This window comes from Danio rerio, chromosome 24 (assembly GCF_049306965.1).
Source record: "Danio rerio strain Tuebingen ecotype United States chromosome 24, GRCz12tu, whole genome shotgun sequence".
Classification (NCBI taxonomy): domain Eukaryota; kingdom Metazoa; phylum Chordata; class Actinopteri; order Cypriniformes; family Danionidae; genus Danio; species Danio rerio.
In genome coordinates this window covers 8,742,654-8,769,397 of record NC_133199.1, presented here as the reverse complement: position 1 = coordinate 8,769,397, position 26,744 = coordinate 8,742,654, and the positions used below count along the sequence as shown (strand labels likewise).

The 26,744-nt window shown below is 35.5% G+C and overlaps 1 protein-coding gene across 16 annotated transcripts in view; it reads left to right on the top strand.

Moving 5' to 3' along the window:
- The window catches only part of ofcc1 (orofacial cleft 1 candidate 1), a 202,461-nt gene that overhangs the window by 142,893 nt on the left and 32,824 nt on the right, over positions 1 to 26,744 (top strand). The gene's annotated exons all lie outside the window — the stretch shown is intronic.

Here is a 26,744-nt window from a genome sequence, read left to right as displayed (position 1 = left end):
TACTAATCCATCAGATTGCCTCTGCAAAAGATTTCTGTCTGTCTGATGGCTCATAGATGCCCGCTAGCATTTATGAGTAAGAAAGCCTTTGTGATGGCTTTCAGAAACGGACTGTCACATTGAACTGTTCACTGAGCTTTATAATATGCATTATAATTAACATAAAATCAAATCAAAGGATATAACGTTATTATTTCCAATCGTTCTGTTTTCTTTAGTTACATTTATGAATGCCAAAAATTTGTCACAGAGGTTTTTAGCTAGTCTAATTAGTTGGGGCTAATTATCCAAAAAGGAATTGGGCTTGATTAATCCACGGAAATCAATTTCCAGCAATATTTCATTAAGAAAAAAGACCGCTCAATCAACAGAGGCACGCATGAGGACACACGCACACGCACACACAACTTGGGTGGCAACTCCTCTTTTAGTGGTCTTGATGAAGAAATGTTATTGGCTGTCAAACAAGTCATTAAAAAGGCATTCTGTAATTCCCAGCTCCAATGGTAGACCTTTGCTAATCACATTATTTTTGCAGCCTTTTGCAATGACCCCATTTATGTTTTAGATTCTGAACGCACGGCTACAGCTGTGACAATATTAGTAAAGTAGGTGCTACTAATTGGATGCAGTTGTTTAGATTGTAATTAAGAAAACAGCATCGTTTAGCAAGCCACTTGCAGAATCTTTTTTCCAACTAGAGCGGTCTCCGTCTTAGAACTACAGTCACAACCTCCTCTCTCATATTGGCCCTAATTTGCCATTATTGAACTGATAAAATGCTAGCACATTAAACACATTTGCCAGCATGATGAAAATTTAGGGTTATTGCATTCCACAATTTTTACATTATTCAGGCTGACGATTTTTCATTTAAATAAGACGGGGCCAGGCCATTATTTCATAATTATTGTGGCAATTTCTCTATGCAAAAAAGGGTCACTTTCCCAACTCAGCAAAGACATATCCCTATTAAACTAATTTGCCTACATGCAAATTTTTGTCATTTTTCCCTCATTAAGAATTTATCAACACGCTAGACAAAAAAATATGTATGTTGGGAGGGGAGGGAGCAGCCAGACAGAGCTGAAACTAATATTTTGCAACTCTAATGATTTTTTGCATCCTTAATTAGATAGAGTATGCTTGATATGATTAGGTCAGGATGTAGTAGTTTTCATTAAAAATAGATTTCAGAAACTGTATTCCAAATGTTCCCTCACAATTAAATAATGAATCCGGCACATTCCTTATTATGGACCCAATTAATATGGCAGAAAGAGGCGTGATTTTAATAACAAGAGGCCACGAGGCCTTCATTAGCAGAGAATGGGGGTGGAGAGAGTGTGGAAAACATTTACAGGTACAGATAGAGCCACGGGACGCGTTGAAACTTCACAAAGTTTTAGCGGCTTGTATGACTGCCTATGGCGATAGTACATGTGCAGATCATTACAAAAGGGAATTTTATAGTGTTGCAATGATTGACACAATTTGTGGTGACCTTCATTTTTATTTACTCCTACATGAATAAAACATTTTCATACCTAAAATCAGTGTCCAGTCCCCAAGATTATTAAAGGCATTTTCAAATGTTTAATAGCTAAAATAAAATACATTACTCTTTATAGAATATAGAAACGATCATACAGTGCAAGCTGTATGCTTCACTGTATGCGGAAAGCTTCACTTATTACACATTTTTTTATGTTACAGCCTTATTCCAAAATAGAGTAAATTCATTTACTTCCTCAAAATTCTACTCAATATCCCATAATGGCAATGTAAAAAAAAATGTTTTTTTTTTAATTGTTGCAAATTATTAAAAATAAAAAACCTGAAAAATCACATGTACATAAGCATTCACAGCCTTTGCACTATACTTTGTTGATGCACCTTTGGCAGCAATTACAGCCTCAAGTCTTAGTAAATATGATGCCACAAGCTTGGTACACTAGTCTTTGGGAATTTTTGCCCATTCCTCTTTGCAGTACCTCTCAAGCTCTATCAGGTTGGATGGGAAGCGACGGTGTACAGCCATTTTCAGACCTCTCTAGAGATGTTTAATAGGATTTAGGTCTGGGCTCTGGCTGGGCCACTCAAGGACATTCACCGAGTTGTTGTGAAGCCACGCCATTGATATTTTAGTGGTGTACTTTAGATCATTGTCCTGCTGAAAGGTGACCCGAGTCTAAGGTTGAGAACACTCTGAAGCAGAATTTCATTCAGTATGTCTCTGTACATTCCTGCATTCATCTTTCCGTCTATCCTGACTAGTCTTCCAGTTCCTGCTGCTGAAAAACATCTACACGGCATGATGCTGCCACCACCATGCTTCACTGTAGTAAGGTATTAGCCTGGTGATGAGCGGTGCCTGGTTTTCTCCAAACGTAAAGCCTGGCATTCACTCCAAAGAGTTCAATTTTAGTCTCATCAGACCAGAGAATTTTGTTTCTTATAGTCTGAGAGTCCTTCAGATGTCCTTGGCAAATTCCAGCAGGGCAGTTGCTTCCATCTGGCCTCTCTACCATACAGGCCTGATTGCTGGATTGCTGCACAAATGGTTGTCCTTCTATAAGGTTCTCCTCTCTCCACAGAATAACACTGGAGGTCAAACAGAGTGACCATCGTGTTATTGATCACCTCCCTAACTAAAGCCCTTCTCTCCTGATCACTTAGCTTAGATGGTCGGCCAGCTCTGGAAAGAGCCCTGGTGGTTCCAAACATCTCCCACTTACGGATGATGTAGGCCACTGTGCTCATTGGAACTTTCAGAGCAGCAGAAATGTTTTGCCTCGAGACAATTCTGTCTTGGAGGTCTACAGACAATTCCTTTGTCTTCATGCTTGCTTTGTGCTTTGACATGCACTGTCAACCCTGGGACCTTATATAGACAGCCTTTTCAAATCATGTCCAATAAACTGAATTTACCACAGATGAACTCCAGTAAAGCTGCTGGAAACAGCATGTACCTTAGCTCAATTTAGAGCTTCACGGCAAAGTCTGTGAATACTTATGTACATGTGATTTTTCAGGTTTTTTATTTTTAATAAATTTGCAACAATTTCAAAAACTCTTTTTCACATTGTCATTATGGGGTATTATGTATAGAATTTTGAGGAAATAAAGGAATTTAATCTGTTTTGGAATAAGGCTGTAACATAAAAAAATGTGGAAAAAGCGAAGCTCTATGAATATTTTCCGGATGCACTGTGATGATGAAACAATCATGGGTAACTCATCAGTTGCTTCCTCTGAGCAACATTATACAGTAATAAAACAACCAACTGTAAATAATACTTGAAGTCGCTTGGATTTATAATGATCAAATTCTACATGTTTTTTTTCTAGAAACTTCATATTATTGTTACTTATTTTCTTCCAGTCCATGTGATCAACATCATCATGCTAGCATTCAGTGGCCACTGAATAAAAATAAGGACTGCTTTTCCTGCAAAGACTTGTTTGTGTTAAACTGCGCCGTTTTTTCTGATGCTAACCACATATACTTTGTATTTTAACTGCGCTCCTGTAGTCTGTGTGTCTAGCGAAGGGGCCTAAAGTCAAAGTGTGCGGATAATGAGCTCATTAATTATGTATAGGCACTGCTGCAGATGGACCTCATTAATTGCGTGCCGTCACCTTCTTGATTACTGTACCTGGAAGGGAGGTGCTAATGTCTGCCGTGCTTAAGCAGGTAACGCAAACTGTTTTGTCACCGGCTGTGTGACAGTGACAGAGGAGTCCGGCGTCCCTGTAATCTTCACCGTAATTCACCAGAACGTTGCGCTAATGGCTGCTGATAGCCCTGGAGATGTTTTTGCTACTGAATCGCATCGAGATTTGCGCTCTGTCATGCTATTTGTCTCCACTTGTCTTGGTAATGTCTTTCCATGGGCTGAATTTAGGGAACACCCAAGGTGCTTTGCAAAACAACTGACAGGGGGCCCAACCTGTCACAGGAAGGGGAGCACACGCATTGAAGATCTAATGATGAGCAGACTGCCGCTCTCTTATTGTGCACCACTCATCTCTCCGTCTCTCCATTTGAGATTATTAAGATAGAGTTATATGGGACCTTTTCATACTGGTGTTTTGTGACAAACATGACACTATTCTGCTTTTATTTTACACACAGTGTTTTATAAAACAGTTTAATAAGGCATTGGGTGATTCCCAGTAGGTCTGCTGCACAATATGGGAAAAATGTAAAATGTTACTGTGATAAATATTGCGATATCACTACCGTTTCACAAGATTTGTTTCATTAGATTTTGTTTCATTACGGTTTCATTAGAGTTCGAATAGCTCTATTTGTTTCTAGGGAACCTAACAGTATTCAGCATTAGAAATGGATTAATCACAATGCAAACAAATGCTTTTCTGACTTTGTTTTGTCTTGTTTATAGTCCAAATGTTAAAAAAAATAAAAATTTAGAGCAGGTAAAAAAATATTGTTTAGCTTTCACTGTCAGAAGAAAAAAAAAACTTACAGGTTTCTGAAGAGTTTTTTCCTTAAAACAAGCAAAATGATCTGCCAGTGGGTTAAGCGAAATAATTTTGTTTTTACTTTGAAATGTAGATATTTGGACTAGAAACAAGACAAACATTCTATCAAAGAAAAACTTTTTTTTTTTTGCATATTTCTTATATAATCCATATAATTACAGTGATTACACACAACTCTCTAGCTCCTGGTCAGTTATAAGTCAGACTCAACATTGCATATCTTTGCGATGCGACTATTGCGTATATAAACATTGTGATATCATTGCTGAGACGATATATAGTCCAGTCTTAATTTCCACATAGCATAATGTAAGAAAAAAACAAAACAAGTAAAAAGTAATTTTAAAATAATTCTCTTGATTTAGTTTATTAAGTATACATGTAATATGTGCTTATTGTGCTAATTAATACGGTTATTAACAGTTTTAGTGAAATAGTGGTTTAATGGTGGGTTTAAGGGTTAGTTCACCCAAAAATGTTAATTTTGTCATCATTTACTCAACCTTTACTTGTTTAAAACTATTTGAGATTCTTTCTTCTGTTGAACACAACATAAAATATTTTGAAAAATGCTGATATCTGGTCCCCTTTTACTTTCATTGTATTTTTTTTTCCTACTATGAAAGTCAACGTGTCCCAGCAATCAGCATTCTTCAGAATATCTTCTTTTGTGTTCAGCAGAAGAAAGAAACTCATAAAGGTTTAAAAGCACATGAGGGAGAGTACATTTTGGGGTAATATCATTATCAGGTGAATTAACCATTTAAAGGGCACCCATTTTACGCCTTTTTCAAGATTTAGGATTAGACTTTTGTGTCACCAGAATGTGTCTGTAAAGTTTCAGCTCAAAACACCCATCAGAATACTTATTATGCCTTTCAGAATATTGGAATTTTATTAATTAATTAATTTATTTATTTATTTTTGCTGTGAACACAATGTAGCTGTTTTTGTTTCCTGTGCCTTTAATGCTAGATCTTCTTGCTCATCGTTCTCATGTGCCTGTCAGAGTATGCCTTAATCTCCGCCTCGGCTGTGTCAGATAAACAGCATAGTGATGGACACGATGGAAGCAGATCTCACGTAACTATGTGAGAAATACTTCAGTAAGAACTTTAACAATGATTATTTTTGCATTTGTTGTGGAGTTAATTGGGTATATGCGAAAGTATGCAGAAGGACTTTTAATTTGTTAGTAACCTGGGTCAAACGCTTCAAGCGGTGAACTGTATGGAGTTACAAACCCTTAAGGTCTGTTTTCTTTAAAAATCTACAATCTCCACTGCCTGAGTGTTATTCAACATAAAGTGGATCTCAGAATGTACAAGAAGCACTGCATTAAATTACATTTTCCCCCGCTATTGTCTTTAAAATATGAACATTTATTTTACCCCAGTATATTCAATAGAGCTTCTGCGCTAGTATGCAAATCCTGATGGGCACGTGCGTGTAAAAAGCTTTTTATCTTGTTTTACGTGAGCAACTAAATGAATGCCAAAGTCTACTTAACTGGTTGTATTGTAATTATATTACAACAACGATGCTGCGAAATGAACCATATAAAATGGGAAAAAGTCTCATTAACCGTTCTCTGTAGGTTTATCAGTATGGGAAGAGACATAGCTCTGCATAAACCCTTTTCAAGCCTTTCTGCAATGATGAGTCACACACAGTGTCATTACAAAGTTCAAGCGCACACACACAGACACACACACAGATAACGCACGCATTAAACTTTGCACTGTTTTTGCACACAAATGTGTCAGGATACACATTATATATCCACTGCCGTATAGATATCCATTATATTAATGTACAAAATGAACCTGATTTAACATCCACAATCCGGGATTGAAGCGTCTTCTTTTATAATTGTACTGACATGCAGCTGTGGTAATAAGGTAAAGCAAAAGTAAATCACTGTAATTTGTTAACATGCACAGTTTTAAAACATTTTAAACTTGCAAAACTCATACTTCATTAGATATGATGATGATTAAAGAGCAGAGCGAGCTGAACAGATCTTTTGAATGCTTATTGCAAGTCCGGTCTTGTTGATATGATTATACGCATTATACGCGTTAACGTGTCACTACAGAGACAAGTTGATACGCAGCTAACAAACAATTTGGTGGGTGGGGAAACCTCACTTCTACGTGGTGGGCCTCAAGATGGGAGGGATTTGGATCCTATTTAAACGTCAGGAAATAAAAAAAAGACTTATTAGCTGCATCCCAAATCGCACACTTTTGCACTATTCTACGCCATTTTGTAGTATAAATAGTGTAAGTAGTGCACTCACACTGAAAACTCTAAAAATAATAAGTGCACTTTAATTACCCAGATAATGCACTTATTCAGCCGGTAAAATTAAATGTGGAATGATGGACACTTCACGCTCTCAACGACCGCCTGTTTGCTTATGTAGCGGAAAGGGCGGAGCTATCGGACGCACATGTTGGATAACTTTATTTATTTTGGATGGTGAAAGCAAAATTCTCCTACAAGAGAGATTATAGCGCCTTCCGATGGTGAATGTGGTTATATTTACGGCAGGTATTATTTGATAATTCGGTCGTTTATTTCACTAATTTGGCAACCGTCAAATGTCATTAGGGAAACGGATTGAATTTCCGCTTAGTAAGAAAACATTAGTGTGCGATTTGGGACGACACTACATACATATACTATACTGTTGAGTGTGTAAGTGCATAAGTACATAGTGCATAGTGTATAGTGTGCCAATTGGTTTGCTTCTGTGTTTATATCACCCCAATATGACTGTAGACACACTATACCTAAACTAAGTTCTGTCTTAACAGCTTACAAAAGATGATTTTCATCATAGGTGCCCTTTAAGGCTTAGTTGTAGGTTCAAGAATGTAATCGATTTACCGTAAAAATGACGAATAGCTAAATTACTATTTTATTTCTACTTTAAGCTATTTTTAATTATAAGTACACTTGTATAAAATGTATGTGGATGTACGAAACAAAGCATGTATGTAATCCAAATGGTTAATTTAAGGTTAATACATAAAGTGGGTTAAAGTGAATAAATCAGAACAGTGCTCATGCGTTAGTCAAGAAAATGCATTATTTTAGTGCGTCAATGTTACTTTTTTACTTTAATGTTACATTGATAGCTAGTTTGATATATTAGAAAACAATGAATATGTTCAAAAAACAAAAATTAATTTCAATATTCGAAAAAAAATAGTTTGATTTTTATATTTGAAAAAAAAAAATTGTTTTAATTGAAGTCCTATATAGTTTAAGACACATTTGCACACCTATCAGCTTTAGTTCGGTAATATCTTACCAAAGCTCACCTGCTGACTAGTGGCCCATGACCGACAAACTCCGGAGATAGCGTCAAGCAATAATGGGTCTGAAAAAGCCCTGGAAAAACACCCAAAACAGGAACATAAACACAGAATTGAAGGGGAAGGCTGCTCAGAAGCTGCCCTGATATGGGAAGGGTCACAGGAAGGCACCTGCAACCCTCCCCTCCTCCCCCTTCCACTCCGCCAGCCTGTTTGCTTGCATTAGTTCTGAAAGCCGCTTCTTCAATTACAGGAGGCTATTAGTGGACAGTGCACAGAGGCTGCAAGGCCCCAGGCTACAGCAGCACAGAGCCACACAACAGAGCTCAATACGACATGACTGCAGAGGAGACACGTCTGCCATGCAGAAAAGGTCAACGACTTTTGGTGGGCAGCAATGTGTGAAAGTGTTGCAGTCGCACAATTGTTAGGAAAAAGAGAGGACTGGATTTTAGAAGCGCTTTTAAGCCCTTCTAGGCTAATTTATTATAAAACTTCTATCTCGTTCAGTTTTTTTTTTCAGATTGGCTGCTTTTTAATGGTCACAAATAAGTCAGAATTCGGTGATGGATGAGTAATCAGTAAAAACATTACCTTACAAAGTGAGCAAGAGTTACTTCAGTCACACGCTCTGAAAACATGGCAGCACTGTGATTGTTTTTATGCAGGGCTTGTTTTCCACATACCAGGCTCGGCGTTGGTTTTATCAGAGACGGACTTTTCTTTTAATTTTATCCGAACATATTGCACGTGGTCAGCTGTCAAAACAATTGCAGCTGGGAGCTTGAAATTGAGTCCACATGTTTAAACTCATATAGATCCTGTAATCTCTCGCTCTCTGTCTCCCTCTTTCTCTCCCTCTCTCTCGTTTGCCCATAATGTAAAACAGAAGGAACAAATTGGATGGTCAGTAAGTCAGTGAACATTGTTTAAAGATGCAACACAACAGGGATTTGTGAGAATATCAGCTTTTTAATATCATTTTTCTCCCCCCTCGTGAGCAAACGAAATGAAATTGTTTTCAGGCAACAACTTCAGCTGATTGTGTTCCCCATCAGAGTCGGAGAATGGAGACAGTGTGTTGCTAAAACAAAACAAGAAGGGGGGAAATAAATCATACTTCAGCAATCTCAAATGTTGTATCGATATTTTGGCAAGGTTTCCCCAACAATATATTCTGTTTGATTAAAGCTGCGCATAAGTTAGCAGTGGCGGACGAAGTACACAAAACAGATAAAGTCAGAATTATTAGCCCCCCTGAATTGTTAGCCCCCTGTTTATTTTTTCTCTAATTTCTGTTTAACAGAGAGAAGATTTTTTCCAAACATTTCCAAATATAATAGTTTTAGTAACTCATTTCTAATAACTGATTTATTTTATATTTGCTATGATGACAGTAAATACAATTTTACTAGATATTTTTAAAGACACTTCTATACAGCTTAAAGTGACATGTAAAGGTTTCACTAGGTTAATTAGGTTAACTAGGCAGGTTTGGGTAATTAGGGAACTTATTGTATAACGGTGGTTTGTTCTGTAGACTATCTAAAAATATAAAGCTTAAAGGGACTAATAGTTTTGACCATAAAATGGTTTGTAAAAAATTCAATACTGCTTTGATTCTAGCTGAAATAAAACAAATAAGACTTTTTACAGAAGAAAAAATATTATCAGACATACTGTGAAAATTTCCTTGCTCTGTTAAACATCATTTGGGAAATATTTAAAAAAAGAAAAGAATTAAAGGGGGGCAAATAGTTCTGACTTCAACTGTATTCTAATCAAATATTTGTCCAGTAAAAGCACATTAGTAACAGTGCTTGATTTTACGTTTTATTTATTAATCATTCTTTATTAGTGAAAGTGCTGCTTAATTTAACATTACAGCAATCATTTGACATCATTTAAATTTCATTTTTTTAAATTAGATTAGATACAACTTTATTGTCATTACACATGTACAAGTACAATGCAACGAAATGCAGTTTAGGTTTAACCAGCAGTGCAATAGCAGCAAGTGCAGGATACAGGTATAAGTTATAAAGTGCAGTTATAGAAAAACTATGGTGATATTTACAGATGGATGTACCATGAACATTATATACAGGTTGGATAAGCTATGAACAGATTTACAATATATGAATATATGTGCAGGTTGCTATTAATAATCAGTAGTGTGCAGATAGATAAACATGATTACAAGTGTATATGTTACAATATATGAATATATGTACAGGGATAGATAAACATGATTATAAGTGTATATGTTACAATATATGAATATATGTACAGGGATAGATAAACATGATTATAAGTGTATATGTTACAATATATGAATATATGTACAGGGATAGATAAACATGATTATAAGTGTATATGTTACAATATATGAATATATGTACAGGGATAGATGAACATGATTATAAGTGTATATGTTACAATATATGAATATATGTACAGGTTGCTATTAATAATCAGTAGTATGCAGATAAATAAGCATGATTACAAGTGTATATGTATAGTTTTTGTAACAGTTTCTAACACTTTAGAAAATTCAGACAACAAATCTGTGACAGACCAGGAAACAATTGTGGCTACACTATGAAAACAACTCATTTTAATTGTAGAAAAATGTGTCACTTGGTTAAGTCTTCATAATATATACTGTGAATAACTGGAAATTGACATCAGAATTCCCCCTCCACGACCCCTCACTTGTTTATGTATTTTTACATTAATATGGTTATGTTTGTTATTTACTGTATGTACTTAAGAGTTTTAATTTTCATCTAATGTTGAAAATAAATGTTTATCTCATTAGTGCCGTGTGTTACCACCATGGTGTTTAGTGATTGTGTGAATGACACTGAGCACCTTCCATATTTTAGTATTAGAGCTGCAGGATAATGAAAAATCTAATATTGCGATATTTTTTTAAAATTCTGTGATATATATTGTGAATACAATTTCAGGTGCATAAACTATAATAAACAATCTAAAGCATCGATAAATTCAATAAAGAAAACGATACAAATTAGATAAACATAGTTTTATTGTTTTCTGAGGAGTGTATTTGGGTATTACAGTAATTAAATGATCAAATGTAAAATAATACCACAAAGTCTTTGTTTTATAAAAAATTCATTTAAAATGTATCGCTATTAATTTATTAAAGAAACAACTGGTACAATTTCATAGGCATCAATGCTTTTTAGAACCCTCACACAGCCACAGGCCTCAAAAAACAACTGATAAATTACAATCCAGACTCAACATTGCTTATACATGTGATGTGACTATTGAGAATGATCACATTGTTATTTTGATGCTGAAACGATAGGTTGTGCATGTTACTCTGATTGTAGAAAAGTTGCTTGTGACAAGAATTTGTGTATCTCATCTCGACATGCTTTAGGACAGGTTATGTTTTTGTATGTGACAAAGGTGCAATGTGTGGATGTACATCAACACTTCTGTAGTACTTCAACACTTCTGTAATAATGTAATACTGATAGTTTATCATAAAATGTAATGTTTTTTTGTTGTTGTTTTAGTTTTAGCAATTTCTTTTACTATATTTAACTGTGTTAACTGCTGTTTTTTTTACTGTAAATGTTATGCTTTTTACAGTCTTGATCATTTCTTCAACAGTAACTCATACTGTTAGTAAATCATAAATGCACCCCTGATACATAAGCGAGTAGTTGATGTTTTCTCCACTTTAGAATAATGAGGAATCGGATGTTTATTTTATTTATTTATTTTTTATGATACGTAGTGAAGTAGAGATTTCCCAAAATAAAAATACTCTGCTAAAGTATGGATTCTTGTAAACTGTACCTAAAGGAAGTACTTTTTTTTTTTATACACTGTAAACCAGTGAGTAGAAACATTTTATATTATCAGCTTACACTGTATAATTATCATACATGTGAACTCACCGGCCACTTTATTAGGTACACCTGTCGAACTGCTCGTTAACACACTTTTTTAATCAGCCAATCGCATGCAACTCAATGCATTTAGGCATGGTCAAGACGATCTGCTGCAGTTCAAACCAACCATCCAACCAGCATCAGAATGGAGAAAAAAGGTGATTTAAGTGACTTTGAACAAGGCATGGTTGTTGGTGCCAGATGGGCTTGTCTGAGTATTTCAGAAACTGCTGATCTACTGGGATTTTCATGCGCAACCATCGCTTGGGTTTACAGAGCATGGTCTGACAAAGAAAAAAATATCCAGTGAATGGCAGTTCTGTGGGCACAAATGCTTTGTTGATGCTAGAGGTCAGAGGAGAATGGCCAGACTGGTTCCAGCTGAAAGACAGCAGTGACTCAAATAACTTGTTACCACCAAGGTACGCAGAAGAGCATCTCTGAATACCTTGAACACCTTGAGGCGGATGGGCTACAGCAGCAGAAGACCACACCGAGCGCCACTCCTGTCAACTAAGAACAGGAAACTGAAGCAATTCGCACAGGCTCACCAAAAATGGACAATAGAATAGTGGAAAACGTCTGATCTGATGAGTCTCGATTTCTGCTGTGACATTCGAATGGTAGGGTCAACATTTTGCGTCAACAACATGAAAGCATGGATCCATCCTGCCTTGTATCAACGGTTCAGGCTGGTGGTGTATATTTTCTTGGCACACTTTGGACCCATAAGTACCAATTGAGCATCATGTTAACACCACAGCCTACCTGAGTATTGCTGCTGACCAAGTCCATCGCTTTATGACCACAGTGTACCCATCATTTGATGGCTACTTCCAACAGCATAATGCAACATGTCCAAGTGTGAATCATCACATACTGGTTTCTTAGACATGCAACGAGTCAAATGTCAAATGGCCTGCACAATCACCAGATCTCAATCCAATAGAGCACCTTTGAGATGTGGGGGAATGGGAGATTCTATCATATTTTTTTAGCTGACAAATCTGCAGCAACTGCGTTATGCTATCATGTCAATATAGACCAAGATCTCTGAGGAATATGTCCAGTATCTTGTTGAATATGTGCCCAAAGCATTAAGGCAGTTCTGAAAGCAAATTCCCCGGTACTAGTTAGGTGTACCTAATAAAGTGACCGGTGAGTATACCGTTTGAGGATGCTGTTTGAGGCATTATACAAACTCAGCTTTAAAAAGAGTTGTTTTCTCATAAGATTTGGCTTTTATTTTGTTTGACAATCTATCTGACGTTTAAATGAAACCCAAATGAATCACTCCAATTTTGGCTTTTAAAGCGTATGTGTGCTGATACTCAAGTTAATGTACTGTGTGAAAATATTGGTAACATTAAGACATGGATTGTAAATATCCTTGATTTCCCCAGCCTCTAAATAAACCTCGAAAAAGTTTCACTTCTAGACATCACTGCTTCATGCAAGTCCTTGCCAGTTGTTTATGGATTAAATGGGCTTTTTGAGCATTTATAAAAGCAGATTAGTAACGGTGAATTATGCAGATGCATCAGGCAGATTATCCCGAGCTCAGATACGATCTCCTTTTTATCGGTCCCTCTGCTTCGAGTCTAAAGTTAAATATTCATGCCCGTTTAGTTTATAATTCTCTCTACCAGGCCAATTTTAGTCAAGCCCACATCAGAGTAGAGTGGCATTAACATTAGCATGGGTTCACCGAGGTAAATGAGTTGTACTGTCAGAAGAGCACTCGCTGTCAGCTGCTTACAAAAGATAAATAAACAATACAAATGATCTTGAGATGATTCATTTGCTTCATGCTGATGTTCAGCAGTGTTTTGTCATGTATGTGGGAGCGTTGGAGCAGATATAGAGCCGTTCCACAGCCAAATCACACTCGAGCACCACATATTCATGCTGCCCTAATTAAACAACATGCCATGCATGCAGCAATAATGTGCATCTATGTCTGTTCCACTGGCAGGTTATATTTGGGTAATTCATGAGTCTCTGCTTTACATACTGTACATGCATGAAATGAACATGCAGCCAAAGAAACACATTCATGGTGCTCATACACAATATATCAGCTCAGTAGTGAATAAAGTGCAAAGGTTCTCCCTTTCCATATGGGGAAATTGTTTATAATAATAGCAGGGCATCCGCAGGGTCTTAAAAAGTATTAGATGTTAATAAATTAATGTAGAGAAATTTAGGGCCCATAAAAAATATTGAAAAATCTTAAATGCTATTGAGGTAAATGGTATTCAATCATTTTTGCTTATGCATTATATTATTTTATGCTAAAGTTTGCCTGAATTAAATCAGGAATATCAGGATGCTGTGTAGTTTATTATGACATCAACAAACTCTTGCTAGATTAGACATTATGCTGCTTTGTTTATTGTGGTAACCAAGGCAACAGCAATATTTCTACAGTTCTGTAGGCACCGACCTGCTGAATTAGCTAGATTTAATCGATCATTATTCGGTATATGAATACTGTTTTAGTTTTGGATTAGTTTCTTACATTAATATTTAGTAAAGATACTGTAAGTTAAAATTTCCAGTGTTTTTGGTTGAAACCTAAAGTGGTTTTAAGGTCTTAAAATGTATGGAAAAGGTCTTAAAAAAGGTCTTTGAGGTTATAATCAGTGTGCTTTAACTGTAATGTGCCCACAGTCACTTTTTCTCATTTTATGATTATATTAAATTATTTAAATTCTGCATAATTCCCCACCAATTCAATACTTAGTAGCTGCTGATTTATTTCATAATTGTTTAATTATAAGTAATGTCTATATATGGTAAAATTTGTATATGTATACATCATATACAGTATGTGTGTGTGTGTGTGTGTGTGTGTGTGTGTGTGTGTGTGTGTGTGTGTGTGTGTGTGTGTGTGTGTGTGTGTACAGTTGAAGTCAGAAATATTAGACCTCCTTTCAATTATTTTTTTCTCTTTTCTTAATATTTCGCAAATGATGTTTGACAGAGACATTTTTATGTCTGATAACATTTTTTCTTTTGGAGAAAGTCTTATTTGTTTTATTTCAGTGAGAATTGTTTTTTTTTTTAAACAATATATATATATATATATATATATATATATATATATATATATATATATATATATATATATATATATATATATATATATACATATATACATATATACATACATACATACATACATACATATATATATATATATATATATATATATATATATATATATATATATATATATATATATATATATATATATACTTATATTTATTTATTATTATTAGTTTTACAATATTCTACAGAGCAAGCTATCGTTATACAATAACTTGCTTAATTACCCTAACCTGCCTAGTTAACCTTATTAACCTAGTTAAGCCTTTAAATGTCACTTTAAGCTGTATAGAAGTGTCTTGAAAAATATCTAGTAAAATATTATTTATTGTAATCATAACAAAAGATAAAATAAATCAGTTATTAGAAATTAATTATTAAAACAGTTATATTTAGAAATGTGTTGAAGAAATCTTCTCTCCGTTAATAGAAATTGGGGGAAAAAAAGAAACAGTGGGGCTAATAATTCAGGGAATTTAATAATTCTGATTGCAACTGTATTGATGTATGTATGTATCATAAGCAATAAGCATTTTAAAAATACATTTTCATGCTTTAATTATTTAGTATAACTACATAATGTTTAGTACATAAAAATAGTAAATAAAATACTACAGAAAATGCAACAACAACAACAACAATATTAGTAAAAATAATATTTAAAATAAATGTAGTGTAAGGTATGTACTTAATTTTAATTAAGCTCTTATGAGGACAATCCATATTTGTTTCTGAAGCTACAGTTAGCTAAAATTAGTATCTTATAGATTATTACAGAACACTTTTGGTCACTTCCCTTTCGGAGCAGGCTTCACATTTGACAAAAATAAAATTTAAAATAATTTAAAATATGAAAATAATATTATGAGCTTTTTTTCGTATTGTGGAACAGCTTAACCCACTATTTCAGCTTAATAGCTCCTGAATGCCCTCACCGGCCCCACATTCACCCTGCAGTTCAAACCCCAACTTCCACTTACCTTTTTCTCTCCCATGATCCTTTTCTGTAATCTGCCCATCACGTCATACTGTACCAGGCCTGCCATGTGCAACTGCCACATAAATAACCCAGGCTGTCCGCCACACACACACACACACACACACACACACTCACAGACTCATTCAAATGCACCTGTCAACTTGATGAAGCACTCGCCCGCAGGGAAGCATTGTTTACATTTTCACTCCACTCTTCGCAAAAGTGAGATTCTAATTATTTTCCCACTGTAAATTAAAGCCAAGTGGGACAGAACTGAGAAGCTGCAGATTCCAGCGGTGGAGCGGCACTATATATAAACTGGGTGGGTAGAGCACTAGAGGAAGGTCAGCGACATTTTGTCTTGATAATACAAGAGAAAAACAGCAGGTGCTCATAATGGTTACTTTTAGCTTGTGTGCTTACTTCAAGCTAACTTATCATTTAAAGAAATGCTTATCTAGCTACAGTATAAGCACTGAAAAACAATGGGTAGTTTCTAGCCAGTTTTGGGTCAGCTGGACAAACCTAACTACATTTTTCAAATTTTAACCGAACAATTTTGTTTGTCCTATTCTTTCATTCCTTTTCTTTTCGGCTTAGTCTCTTTATTAATATGGGGGTCGCCACAGCGGAATGAACCGCTAACTTATCCAGCACGTTTTTACTCAGCGGATGCCCTTCCAGCCGCAACCCATCTCTGTTCAACGTTTCCTCAATCCGTCATTCCAGTGAACATTCACAAACACACTGAAAAAAAATATTCAAAGATGATTCCTTTAATTTACTAAATGTATTTAAGTTAAGTAGTTGTAAACTATTTATTTGGACTGAATTTAAACAAACACATTAAGTTGGTAAATTTAATTTGTTTAAATTCAGCACAGATTGGTTGCAACAATTTTGCAGACATCAGTGTAGCATCAAAAACTTGCACAGTAAAACATTTAAAAAAGATAAGACATATTTTTAAGTTGCTCAAACTTATTTTAATAACTGAATCAGTTATCAACTAAATGTTTTAAGTTAATCAACGTTTGATTGATGTATCATTTGATCCAACTAAAACATTTAAGGCAGCAATATTTTTATTTCACGCTGTGTACTCCCAACTTGACCTGTTGGGAGAACCACTCAGGCAAGTTCTAACCAATATGGTTTGAACGTTGTGTGGGTGAAACATTTTGGAAACAGTCCTAACTAACTAGTTAGTTTCCCCAAACAATACTTAGTAACACAAACTATACTTATAGTGCTAACAATGCTAAGTACTACTGTATCGTTAAGCAGTTCCTTTGTTTTTGGAAAAATGCACCCCTGATCTGTATTTACAAAACACATAATAGCAAGGCTATCAGTTAGAGTGACAACTTTAAATTTGAACAGAAAAGAAAGGTTACACACAATTTGCTTTATGCTAAAATATTAGTTTTAAAAATTTTATTTGTTGTTTTTCCACTGAGCTTATCTCAGGGGTGTCCAAACTTGGTCCTGGAGGGCCGGTGTCCTGCATAGTTTAGCTCCAACTTCCTCCAACACACCTGCCTGGAAGTTTTAAGTATACCTAGAAAGAGCTTGATTAGGTTCAGGTGTGTTTAATTGGGGTCGGAACTAAAATATGCAGGACACCGGCCCTCCAAGACAGAGTTTGGAAACTCCTGGCTTACCTGCATGCAAACATACAATCATGTGACAAAGTTAGGACCTCTTATTAGATTTCATTATTTTCCATATTTGGACAAAAAAATGGTCAGGTCTTCAAATTTGGAAGGTAAAACCTCAGATGGTTACATAAAGGAAAGGCAAGATAGAAGATAGAAAAGCCCTGAGCGACAAGGACAGTCTATAATTCAGATAGATCCACTTTTTACAGTAATTACTTAAAGTAATCATTTTATGTATGACTTTTTCAGTCTCTCAGATCATGTCAGATCAGAAGGGGTTATTTCAGTCTGGATGAGCTCTGGACTTTGACTGGACAATTGATTGATTTATACAGTTGAAGTCAGAATTATTAGCCCCCCTGTTTGTTTGTTCCCCAATTTCTGTTTAACAGAGAGACTCTTTTTTTTAACACATTTCTAAATTTTTTTCTAATAATTTTAATAACCCTTTTCTAATAACTTTTTTATTTTATCTTTGCCATGATGACTGTAAATAATATTTTACTATACATTTTTCAAGACTATACAGCTTATATACAGCTATACAGCTTAACTTGACATTTAAAGGCTTTACTAGGTTAATTAGGTTAACTACGCAGGTTAGAGTAATAAGGCAAGTTATTGTATTATTATGGTTTGTTTTGTAGACTATCAAACAAATATAAAGCTTAAAAGGGCTAATAATTTTGACCTTAAAATGTTTAAAAAAAAAATTAAAACTGCTTTTATTCTAGCCAAAATAAAACAAATAAGACTTTCTCCAGAAGAAAGAATATTATCAGACATACTTTGAAAATGTCCTTGCTCTGTTAAACATCATTTGGGAAATATTAAAAAATAAATCAAAAATGAAAAGGGGGACTTATAATTTTCACTTCAACTGTATATATTTCTGTTCTGATCTGTTATGTTGTAGATTTGCTGGTAGATGTGCTTGGAATCGTTGCCTTGTTTCTGGCCCAGTTTTATTAAGCTGTTAGATAGGGAGGCCAAAGGCTTCAGACCAACAAACTGCTAAAACTTCTGCTGATGATCAGTTAAAACATTTGTTTGCGGCAATAGTATATCATATACATGCATGCATATATGCATACTAGCTCTAAAATTATCCTCTTTTAGTGTGCAAGACGCATCATCCTTTAAGTGCTCAGTCAGAACTTTCAGTCAAGGCATTTTGGGGAGTTTTGTAGTTTAACCTTTAAAACAAATTAGTATTATTTTTAATAAACTAATTGGTCTTTAAACTAAATTAAATTAAATTAAATTAAATTAATTTTATTTTATTTAGTTTTATTTTATCTCATTTTATTTAATTATCTTTCATTTTCTTTTTGACCCCTTTATTCATCAGGGGTCACCACTAGGGATGCTACAATTGACAACTGTGCGCTAGTTTGTACACTGAGACTAATAACCACGCACACTGGACTAACTATGATTGAGGCTATTAATTAAGGCAAGCTTCAAGTTCGTTATTTCCAATGGAGGAACATGCTAGCAACCAATAAAAGCATCAATAATATCCACTGATTTTTATATAGTCAATCATATTAACCTTTAAAACGGTAACATATGTATTTAGGCCCGAACTACAAAACCAAATATAAAATAATTTGTTTTAAACTAGTGAAGTTTTGAAATCAATGAATGCAAATAATCGTGATAACCGTGAAACCGTGATTATTTCTTAGCCTATAATCGTACAACCAAAATTTAAAAAAATCTGCATCCCCAGTCGCCACAGTGGAATAAACCGCCAACTTATCCAGCGGGTGCCCCTTCAGCTGCATAAAACATAAAACTTGCTGGGAAACACCCATACACTCTCATTTACACTTATACACTACAGCCAATTTAGCTTACCAAATTCACCTATAAGGCATGTGTCCCTACCCTGGGGGAAACCGGAGCACCCAGAAGAAACCCATGCCAACCCAGGGAGAACATGCAAACTCCACACAGAAAAGTTTATTTTATTTTATTTTGATCATTCTTTATCTTATTTATTGTTTTACATACACACAAAGAAGGATTAACATGTTTTGTAACTCAGTGTATAAATTTTGTTTCCATGTCACTATAAAAAAAAAATCAGCCTTTTATCTGTCTCTGACTCGGCACTGCAGTTATTATTGTATTAAACAGCAGCTTTTGTACACACTGGACGGCGTATTAGGTTTGTCGCGAGAAGGCACCCTCACTTAAATAATGCACTTATCAAATTTCAGATATCCATTTTTACAAATATGGAGATGTGTAATCTCATTTGCTTGGGCACAGGCACACACTCATTTGGAGAGGAATGGAGCTCCAGTCCGTATTTTCACTTCCCGGACCCCCGCCTGTCTGTCCGTTTGCCGTAACGCCTCTAAAATCTGAATTTATGTTGCGGCTGGGAGACATGGTTTGATGTTTATAGTCCTCAAAGAAGCAATGGCTGTCTCTCCAGATTCAAATAAAGAGACTGATATGGACTCTATCAGATTTCTGAATACAGACGTCCACAATAAATCGAAGCTTGATTGGTTAGAATTAGGTTAGCTCACTTGAATGCTATCTGCTTAACCCACAGATGGGTTCCCTGAGAACAGCCAGGCATTGAGTCTGAGTCAAGCACTTACCGCCAGTGTGAAGACGGCACAGGAGGAAAGCGTTCGCCAAGTATTCTTGCATTTAAGCAAAGGTTCAAAGGAATAACCATGATGCAGTGCGTGAAATACCACTCAGAATACCGACTTTGTGATTCCTGACAGTGGAATTAAACATGCGGATTAAACATATACTCCGTGCAAGCAACGGAGACAAGATGCTGCTAAAGCAACAGAACGCCACTTGAATGTCACGTAATATGAAGCGCTAAACAACAGCCTTCAGTATCTTTCTAGACCACACATGAATCATTCAGACAACTGGCTTTGAGTGTTTGCAATTTGCTCGCTGATGTTTTTCCAATGACGTTTGATGTGTCCTGTGACAATGCTGTGAGGACCTTTTCTCCAGGCACTCTGTATTTAAGAAGTGTCTAATTACGTGCGGTAATGACTCTCAATTTCCGACCTGTGTTTAGCCAACAGTCTTAAGTAGTTGGAAAATCAAGACGTGAGTACACAGTGAAATTAAAGTTCTCCTTCGCTTTGACCCCGGCTGACAAGACCTATGTTTTTCCAGAGGAGTCGTAATTACAGAGTCAATTAAGGGGTCACCTTCAGTTTATAAACTCGGCTGTGGCCTGAAAAACTTCCTGTTAAAAGAAGGAAAAGAGAAACAGAAAAAGCCAGTCATTTGGTAATCTGATTTCTGAGCCCCTAGACTTACTTTAAATACCCCTCAAAGTACTTCCAGTCTCAGAGGATCAAGTGCTGTTTTCTTCTCCGTATTTGTCATGTTGTTTGTCATACTTCTCAGATTGTGTTGTGTTTTTATAGCCATACATCTACACTGTAGTGTGATCCAATGATGACAAAATTTTGTAGATCAGCTTGGACATTAGTTACACATTTTTTTTTTTTTTTTTTTGATTGATATTGGAATATTGTTAAGGAAGTATAAAAAACAAATTGTAAAATTCAATTCATCTTTATTTCTTTAATAAACTACGGCAGTTTGCGTTTATTAAACAGTACGAATAATTAAAAAATTCATATGAAACAGTCTCTTAAATGTCACGTCTTGTCTTCAGCTCCGGGCCCAAGTGAACCGCGTTCTGGCACACCTCTTCCAACCGGACCAGGGCCAGTGCCAGTGCCAGCCAATAGGGTATATGCCAAGCTAGTGTTTTTCCCATACTAATAAACTTCCGGTGACCTGTTATTGTGAACCTTTTTTCCATTTTTATTTGGTTCCTTTTACAGCATCGATGTTGTAATGTCATTAAAATACTTTCAGTTAAAAAACAACTTTGGCATTCATTTAGTTGCGCAAGCGTAAAACGAGACAAATAGCCGTTTACTCACACGCGCCCATCAGATTTGGCAGGCAGGCGCCGAAGCTCTATTGAATACACTGGAGTAAAATTAAATGCTCATATTATAAAGACATGAAAATGTAATTAAATGCAGCTCTTCTTGTACAATCTTAGACCCACTTTATATCGAATATCCCTTGGCTAGTGGAGATTGCTGATTTTTAAAGAAAACTGACCTTAAACGTAGTGGGTTTTGCATTGGCAAACAGTTCGCCGGAAGTGCTTAACCCAGGTTACTGGCAAATTAAAAGTCCTATTAGCATGCTTCGGCATGTACCTTATTGAACCACATCTGAGCCTCAGACCACTTACACTTCTCAAGCAAACCAGGAAACGCGCCTCGGCACGATTCGGATAACATAGTGTGAGTTTGTCCTTGGTTGATAAAGGAACTCCAACAAGCTTTCACATTTAAACCCCTTCTGATCCATTCCAATCCAGACAAAGCCTTCATTGTTTAAGTTAATGTAGAACCATACCTGTCAACATTGGGATGTGAAAATTTTGGACTAAATTAGTTGTATTTGAAAAAACCCCACCAAGATCGAAATTATTAATAATTAGATATTATTATTATTATTGCGTATATGTCTGTTTAAACACGCACCCAAAACCCAGACTTTTGCTCTGCTTCAAATCGTGTTTTCAGAATCCGTTTGGGAAACAAAATCTACTTATCACTATGGAGCGCATCATCTGACAGTCATGCAGCGCTTAATGACAGTTTTGAGGATTGCATATGAAGGGGAGACGGCACCTGTAATGGAAAGTTAGGGAATCCCGCCGTTTTTATATTTATTTCAAAGTGTTTTTATGCCTAAACAAAGCAGAAGCACAGAACAGATTCACATTTAAGAGCAATGGGCGGCCCCTGGTGGTTCGGCTGTATGGGTTGCGTAAAGGGAGGCTCGGCTCTTTGATGTTTATTTGTGACCCTTCAAAAAAAGACTGAAAATATGGGAGAAATATGGGAAAATACCTTTACTGGAAGATAGCGGGATAGTACTGTCAAATACAGGAGAATCCCGAGTAAAACGGGAGAGTTGACAGGTATGTGTAGAGTGTTGATTATCTACCTGCAAAGACCCCAGTGACAGACAATTTTCCCCATTACTTATATAATCATTCGGCCTGTGACCTACTTGTACCGGTACCTTCTCCACGATGGACGTCCATTGTTGTCAAGCCTCTGGTATTCAGACTGCAGCTCTACACAAGGCACTGAGCCTGATTTCTCTCAAGGATTTTTTTCCCTATCACTTCTGTCAATTGCCGAAATTTGTTCCTTGCCACTGTCACCTCTGTTTTGCTTAGCTTGGATTGGTAGAGCTGTGCATCAGTGGAGTTGTTCTTCAGTGAATCTTTCATTCAGAAAGTTGCCACCACTTCCTGCTCCTGCTTCCTTGGTCACCTTTTAGAATAAATTGCATGACCAACCTCTCCTCCTACAAAAACAATTGCATCATGGTCACAGTGAATAGATTCTCAAAAGCCTGCCAAATCACACCCCTCAAAATCTTGGCCATTGTCAAGGACACTGCTAAATCTTTCTTCTAACACATATTCTAAAATTAAGAAATTCTTGAGGACATTGTCTTGGAGAGTGATCCCTTTTTATCTCTTGAGTCTGGATGTCATTCTTCTTTATCCTAGGTGTGACCATTAACCTTCAGTCGTACAGTTGCCATTCCCGCACCACTAGCCAAAAAGAAAGAAAGTTACAAGTGATAGGTTGTTACCTCCATAGCTTCTGCCCCAGCTACCAGAACTCCTGGAACCGCAATTTATTGAGCTACATAAAGGTCTTGATCTTGAGCTCTCTGCACTGGGGAGGACAGTTGGGATATCAAATTGACTTGGAAGGCTATGGCCTAGAGGAAATGTTTTGGTTTTCCAGAGACAACATCTTAGAACTTAATCTTCTCAAAGACTTCCATTCATCTTATCAAATGTGTCCAGCAATATGCAACAGGTCATCCACCACACTGTCAATGTTTGCAGACCTCAGGAGTGTGGGCCATGGAGAGGGATGTTCGATCAGAGCAACACCTGGATTTTCAAAATCTCAGTGTACTTAGTCACCAGAACACTAACCGATTACATAAGAGGACTCATGTATAAGCACAAATTCCCCACTCAGGGACAGAGCCCAGTGGGCAAATTTGGCCAAGATGAACCCTTTCTTCGAAGGACATCCTGGGATTTTTAATGACCACAGAGAGTCAGGACTTCGATTTAACATCTCCAAAAGACGGTGCTCACTGAACAGCATAGAGTCTCTTTCATTATAATGGGGCATTAGGACCCACACAGACTGCAGGTTGAGTGCCCCCTGCTGGCCTCACTAACACCACTTCCAACAGCAACCTAGCTTTCCCATGTGGTCTCCCACTCAGGTACTGACCGGGCACAGCCCTGCTTAGCTTCAGTGAACGACCATGCTTACCTTGTAAGCAAACCTACCTTCCTCTAGTTATCCAGTGACTTCCTTCAGTTCTCCAACATTTACTTTTGTCTTTATCCTCCCACCAACTTCAGTCAGCTCAAGGCGACTGCCATCATCTTCTTCACTCCAGTGTGTGCTGACTGGATCCTGTAACTTGAGAAACAGATTAGTGCATTGAAGTTTTCTTAAGATTGATATACATATACTCACCTTCCAGTTGCTATTTTAACAAACCTGTAAATAAACACATATTTAAGGGTTAACCACCTTCTTGACCCAGTTCTAGCATTCCATTAAAATGTGTATGAATACTATATTATACAGCATAAATAATACGCAACTCAGAGTGCTGCTCGCATTGTCCAAAACTTAATAGTAACATTTTCTGTAAACTCAGACCTAAACAATGGTGAGTCTTGCTCGTAATGTGCTGCGACAGCGCATTCACACATATGTTTGAGAAATGATGAGTATATGTATAATGTGGATGTGTGTGTGTTTGAGGTCAGAGGGGGCGTGTGTAGCAGTGCTGACACTAGTGTGAAGCTGGCCCAGTTGGGTGAGAGGCGCTGTGATCTTCACACACCAATGCGTCTGAGATCCATGACCTATATAGCATGTTACACGCTCTGCTTGTCTTCTGTGTTCCTCTAATAGAGCAGGGCAGTGCATTACAGGTAGAAAACACACAAGGGACAAATACACAGGGATCAGAGCCATCCCTCATGACATCAGACCTGCTGAGATGCTTAAGATCTGATTTAATCACATCTGTTTTTGTTTTTTTTCCATCCTGTTTTTTGTCGTGTTTTGGATTTTGTATGTTTATTTCTGGTAAATCTAGCTAATCTCCCATGATGTTCAAAACTCTGCCTGTGTCCAGAATTCATGAAATACATTTAAAAATAGAAATACATTTTTTGAAATTGCAATGATATTTTAGAATAATTTACACATTTTTAATAAAGAGTTTATGAAAATAAAAATGCAATATTTTATTTATTTTTTTGTGTTTTATGTAAAGAAATTATGTATACTTACCATTAAAACAGTGAAGGCGGTTCATTCCACTGGTACGACCTCTGGTGAGTAAGGAAAATTAATGATTGAAATATTATTGCAATTTAAAATATTTGTTTGCTATTCTTATATATTTTTAAATGCTATTTATCTACATGATTGCAAAGATACATTTTCAGCAGTCCTCATTACATACATTTTTAGTGTACAGTCATTTTAACATGCTAATTTAATGGTTAATGTTTTGCGAAAAAAAATATTTAATAACTGTAGTAAAATGTAATAATAATAATAATAATAATATTAATAATAATAATAATAATAATAATAATAATAATAATAATAATAATAATAATAATAGTAATAATTCATTTATTTTCCTTCAGCTTAGTCCCTTTATTCATAAGGGTTCGCTACAGCTAAATAACCAGCAACTTATCAAGCATGTGTTTTACACAGCGGATGCAATCCAGTACTGGGAATCATCCAAACACACTCATTCACACACATACAGTTGCAATCAGAATTATTCAACACCCTTTTTTTTTTTATATATATATATATATATATATATATATATATATATATATATATATATATATATATATATATATATATATATCCCAAATTATGTTAAACAGAGCAAGGACATATTCACAGTATGTTTGATAATAGTTTTTCTTCTAGAGAAAGTCTTTTTTTTTTCCTGCTAGAATAAAAGCAGTTTTTAATTCTTTTTAAAAACTATTTTAAGATCAAAATTTTAAAACTATTTTAAAGTCAAAATTATAAACCACATTAAGCATTTTGTCTTGAGATATATACTCTCTCTGTTAAACATGGGGGAAAAATAACCAGGGGGGCTAATAATTCTGGTTTCAACTGTATGTATGTATGTATGTATGTATGTATGTATATATATATAGTATTTAAAAATAGTTGAGATACAAAAACCTCTAAATGCCGTCTGAAATTTTTCTTTAAAATGTGCATTTTTATCAAGCTTCTGTGTGTATATTCAGTAACATCACTTTTATGGCAAAGATTAAGTCCTCTTCCTGGTCTTTTAAGTAAAATATCTCAACATAAATAAAGGGGATGAGAATAATGTTAATTTTCATTGAAAATTTCAAACAAGGTTTTTGCATCTGAACTCTTCATATATATTTATATATATATATACACACACACACACACACACACACACACACACACAATATTTGTCTTTTTATGTTTATTTAAAGCATTATGTATACTTACCATTAAAACTGTGATATAATTTAAATATTATTGACATTTTAAATATTTGATTGCTCTTATAATGTAAAATGCTATTTATCTACTGATTGCAAAGACATATTTTCAGCAGTCTTTATTACATAAATGTTTACTGTTATGTAATCGTAACATGCTGATTTAAAGGTTAATGTTTTTGTGTAGTTATAATAAATAAACAAATACATTTACACATAAATAAATAAATAAATAAATAAATAAATAAATAAATAAATCAACCTCAACACTGCTTAAAACTTCATTTAAATCATTTTACTTGGAAAAAATATATAAATGCAGTTCACTATTAGTATGATTTATTTTCACTGCAAATAATAATAATAATAATAATAATAATAATAATAATATGGTGTGGTTAGTGTAAATAAATACAGAAACTTGTGAAGTTTGGTGTCAATATGTTAATAAAAAAATAAAACATTGCAGAGGGGGCAACATGGTGGCTCAGTGGTTAGCACTGTCACCTCAACAGCACCTCACGTCAGTAGTTTATGTGT